This window comes from Acanthisitta chloris, unplaced genomic scaffold (assembly GCF_000695815.1).
Source record: "Acanthisitta chloris isolate BGI_N310 unplaced genomic scaffold, ASM69581v1 scaffold16548, whole genome shotgun sequence".
In the NCBI taxonomy this organism is placed as follows: domain Eukaryota; kingdom Metazoa; phylum Chordata; class Aves; order Passeriformes; family Acanthisittidae; genus Acanthisitta; species Acanthisitta chloris.
Window position 1 is genome coordinate 7,624 of NW_008687727.1, and position 5,185 is coordinate 12,808.

General features: G+C 46.4%; 1 protein-coding gene across 1 annotated transcript in view; it reads left to right on the plus strand.

Annotated features, from left to right (window-relative positions):
• Positions 1-4,447: 4,447 nt before the first annotated feature.
• NLK (nemo-like kinase) overlaps positions 4,448-5,185 on the plus strand; it is a 23,830-nt gene continuing 23,092 nt past the window's right edge. The window contains exon 1 of the mRNA XM_009080731.1: positions 4,448-4,542. The gene's annotated coding sequence lies outside the window, so the exon portion shown is untranslated. The remainder of the gene's footprint in view (positions 4,543-5,185) is intronic.

Consider the following 5,185-nt stretch of genomic DNA (forward strand, 5'->3'; position numbering starts at 1 on the left):
ATACAGCTTGGATGGGGACGGGAGACCAAACCAACAGCCACGGGTGCCAAAGGCTGCTCATGCTCCAAACCCTCCAGAATGGTCTGGGCTTCATTTCAGTACTAAAAGCTGCTTCTCCTGTTGTGGGACTGGGATCAGCTTTGGTGTGAACAGCCTCCATGGCTCCGTCTGTCTGGACAGTGGCTGTGTACAGTCCTCAAAAGTGCTTAGTAAGGGTTGGAGCTTTAATCTTGAGGGCTGTGGCACCATCATGTGTCCTGGTGGTATCATTCTTTAATTTCCTGATGTGGTGTCTTTCTATAAAGGCTTGGAAGCATTTGTGTGTGAGTGGAATGTTTATTCTCTTTATGCTGTTGGTCATAGCAGAATCACTTTGTAGAATACATCTTGTCTTCTTTCGTTTTCCCAGAGCGTGGTATGTTGGTGTTTGTGTAATTTGAAAACAAAAAAGGACAAAATCAGAGCTTGCTGTTCAGGAACTCCTACAGGAAATTTTGTGGGAAAGTAAAATATACTGGGAACTGTAGGAATCCTTGGACTCTAGAGAAGGATTTTCCTTTCCCCATTCTCTTTCATATGCAAATACATTTTAATAGGTAAAAAAACCAAGGGAAAAATTACTCGCTGAAGAAACTGCTGTTTTAGTTTCCTTGTTGTTTTGGAATGGTGCTATTCCAGACTCTGATCCCAAACCTGTTCCTGGTTCATGGCAGTTTGTCTCCGTTATCCCGGCGCCAGCAGCACTGAGGTGTGTGCTGGCCAGGCCTGGCAGCAGAGACTGACTGAAAACCATTTTATTTGGCTCCTTTGGTTCCTAATTAATGGATTAAGGTATATTACAGGAAGTGCAAAGTTCTCTCACAGTCCATTTTGAATCCTTGGATTAGTGCAGGGCACTCCTGTCTGGAGTAGAGCTCACAGGTCACTGACTTGGAGCACCAGGGTGTGTCTGTGCCTTGTACCCGAGTGCCTGTTTGGGTTCCTCCTGCCTCCCCACTGAGGGCCTTGGCAGCCTGGATGAGGCTTTGAAAGCTTCCCCAGAGACTGCGCAGCGAGGGAACGAGCATTGTTCTGCAGGCTGTTCTCGTCTGGCACTATCACTTCTCCTGGGCGTTTCTCTGAGTCCTGGTGGCCCGTTCAGAGCACTTCTGGGGGAGGATTTCCTGTACTTCTGGGGACAGGGAAGAGGACGGATCAGTTATTCCCAGACTGCCTGCAATCCGTCTGCGTTAATTTTATCCACTCCTGGCTGCTGGTGTTTGGTAAAATGAGGAAGAGACTCTGAACCCCTCAGTGCTCTCTGGCTCTGCTGTGTTCTCCCCCCATGGGTTTGAAGCCTCTAGACCAGACCTGCTGGTGTTGGTTTGTACCTTGTGGGGGTGTTGGTGAAGCAAAATGATTCTTTTTCTACTGTTCTGGCTGAGGGAAGGGATGTGGATCAAACAGGTCATGGAAAGCCCTGATACTCATCAAATTAATGTGCATAATGCAGAGTGCCCGAGGTGACGCCGCGGCCCCACCAGCCGCCGTGGGGGAAGGGCTTGAGAGGCAAAACCTGCTCTGGACAATTGGTGTACGCATGGAAATAATAACGTGACGACAGTCCTCAGTGCAAGAGCTGCCCCCACGACTGCTGTTTCCATTGCGAGGACACACGGGAACAGGCCTGGGCTGACAGTGAGGTCTTGGAAAATGAAGATCTGCCCATGGTTTTGTTAAGGGCACATGTCCTCTGAGGCAGTGCTTGAAGCTGCTGCTGTTACCATGATGTGCAGGTGAAGGACAGTGGCTTTAGTGGTTTATGTTTTCCTCTTGTTCAACATATGCAAATAAACAAAAAACCACCAAAGTCAGAACCAGCCAAGGGTTGTATAAAACAATACCCAGCTCTTAAAGTGAAATAGCTGCAGTTGGTAAAGACTAGCATCTAGTTTAGTTTTAGGTCTAAATTCAAATTGTTGGGGGCAGAAGCTCCCACCTAATGAGTGCTGTTAACTCAAAGGACAGTGTCCTGCCTAGCTGTGCTGTCCTGTGCTGCGTGTCCAGTGGGTGTTCACCTCGTGGGCTGCAGCAGAGGAACGTGGAACGAACACTTGGAATCCTGGCCAGGCTTAAATCTCAAAGCCACTCAAAGCTGCCATTTCTGATTTGGCAGAGCAAGGAGTTGATCTCCTCCGTGTGGGTGTGGACTCTTTGTGGAGAGGGAGTGCCTGTGTGTGCTGGGGAATCCTTCTGGGTCGGTGGCTGAAGCAGGAGTAGCCCAGGCCCTGTGTGCTGCCAGGCTCTGTGCACGGCTGTGCTGGCAGAGCTTGTCCTGCACAGCACTGAGGGGCAGAAATACCTCACAAATGTCTGTTTTCCCGGGGCTCACCTGGTTTAATTGAGGAGAGTAAGAGTCCTACCTAACAGCTCAGCCAAAGGCAGGTTTTAATTATGATGTGGAAAGTGCCTTTTATTTGTTTTCTCCACTATTACAGACACCTCAAGGTACCAGAGTGCTTTTCTGTTTCAGTGCTCGTTGTTGCATGTGAGAAGTCAGGATTAAGGACATCCACGGTTACCAGCAGGGCAGACATCTCCCCAGCCCCGAGCTGAGCAGGCTCTGTCAGCCTCTGACCAAGGAGCAGAGCATTTATGTGCTGTGGGTTTGGATTGCTTATTGTTTCCTGAAGCAGCGGAAGAAAAGTAGGTGAATGTTGACAGAATCGGGACCAGCTTTGACCTACTTGTGGCTGTTTCTCTGATCTCTGTCTCGGGCATGGCACCTCACCATTTTTAAGCTACTGTTTACTTGTCTGAAACCTCCTCTAAAACACTGAGAACTGACAGGTGTTTGGTAATTTGAATATTAAATGTATGTATCGTCACTCCCACAGCTGTAACCGAGGAGCTTTTGTCATCTATCATATGACCCAGTAAAGGGAATCCTTCTGTAATTTTTATTTCCTCCTGAACTATTGTTTAAACTTTGGGTTGAAGTGTTTTAGAGCCATTAATTTCATTCCCCTGGAATTGCACCCATGGTAGTGATTCCATCTGTTATCACAAGGTTTTTGGCAGACTCAGACATTTATTAGGCTTTTTGGGTCAGTTCATGGAGATCACTTAAAACTAAATCCAGAGCAAGAGGAGGTTGGACAGGAGCCTGCAGGTCAGGCCTTGTTGTTTCTGTGGATGGAGCTGTGAAACCAAAACGTTGTGGGATGCCAGTTTGGTTTATAGCAATTCAGGCTGGGTTTTGTTGGGAGGAAGGAGGGAGAAACACACTTTCCTTGAGGATCTTGTAATAGTTTAGAGTTCTCTCAGATGACCTGTGTGGGTGAGAGGGCTCAGGGTCACTGAGGCTGTCCTGCCCTGCTGAGCACAGGCTGCAGTTCCCTGGGCCCTGGCACCAGATTCTGCAGATTTTACAGTATTCCAGACATTTGAGTAGTGGCCAAAGGACCTCTCACGGAAATGCATTGGTTCCACATGCTGCAGACAGGAGAGAATTTCAGACCTCTCCTATCGCTCTCAGCAGGCTCTTCATTCCAAGGTGCTGTTCACCTCTCCACTTTACTGTGTCGCTCTAATGTCTTCATAGTTCTGAAATTGCCTTTTGAATCTATTCAAAAGGAGTGGTTATGGCTCCGGTGTAATTGAGACTGTCAAGGAAATAGGTGGAATTTTTATAGCACTGCGAGACTTGATGGTATGTGACAGAGGATCATTCACTTCACTGGTCCATGGTAATGGGAGACTGATGTGTCTTTAAACTCTCTGTTAATAAATAGAAGCCTGATTTTGTTTCCTTTTTTTTCCCTTCTTTTTTGCAAGGTTGTGGGTCTTAAATCTTCATTCGCATGGACTAAAATAAAAAGCACTTCTTTCCGGTTCCAAAAATATCTCATAACCCTAGAGCATCTTCCAGACTTCCTAATTTATTTCACACTTGTGTTTCGACATGTCCCTTCTGTTCCTGCAGTAATTTGAAGAAGGGATGACTGTGCAGGGTTGTTCACAGAAATCTTTGCATAGAAAAAAGAATTGCAGAAGTTTAGCAGTGTGTATTTACTGCCTTTCAGATATTTGCTGCAGACTTTGGTTTGAACACACTTCTGTTTTTCTCATGTGCTGCCAAAGATCCAAATGCGCTGGAGCGGTGAGACAGGACAGGTGTCACCTGGAGGGTGAAGTGTGGAGGCATTGATCACTGTGAGTGCAGTGCTGCTTCACTGGGATTGCTGTGGGACTTCACTGGAGAGATGAGGCAAAAGGAGCTCAGTCACTGGTTTTTGTTGGTTTGGTTTGTCCTCGGCCCCCCAGGCGTGTGGGAGGGGAGAGGTGCAAGGGAAAGCTGATGGTGCAGGTGCTGGGGGTGGTTATTGCAGGAAACGAGGGATCTGGTGAGAGGATGTGACCAGAGACCTTATTAACCTACTTTGCTCTGGAGGTGCAGAAATACTCCAGGAACTGTGCCAAAGCCTGGAGGCTCGTTGGACGTGGAGAAGGAGGTTTCTCATTTGGGTTTTTCTTGGTTGGCTGGTGGGAATGGGAATAGAGGTCAGTGAATTTGGGCAGGAATGTGCATGTTACTGTGGTATAGGCTTTAAAAAGAAAGTACAAAACCACATGGAGCCTTATATTATTGGGTGTGTTGTTTTTTTATGAGCCTCACAGAGCTATGCCATTGACTGGAAAAAGGGAATTGTTTTTATGGAATTAAAGGTGCATCCGAATAAATGTCATGTATAGTGCAATAACTTAGTGTAGCTGTGGTTCCTGTAGGCAGTTGAGAGGTGAATAAAAAGGTCTCAAGCACAGCCAGAAAATTTTGTGTAAATGGGAAAATAAATTTGATTTGGAAAGCAGTTTCAATTTTAAGCTTCCATGAAGGAAGACAAATTAAACATTTTTAAAGATATTAACCATAACAGTATCCCTTTAATCTTCTCTCCTTTCTTTTAAGTCAGATACTCTGAATCACTTTTTGTTCCAGGAGACAGATTTCTTGCAGTAATCAGTTTTGCTGTTAGCTCTGGTTTGTAAAGAATAAGTGATAATGGGGCACATGCTGGAGGGGATGATTAGAGGACTGAAGAGGGTTTTTTAGGCCAGGATGGTTGGCAGAGGAGCTCTGCACAGCTCTGGGCTGAGTAAAGCACACCTTGTGTGTGCTGGGGAAAACAAGGCACTTAACTCTTTC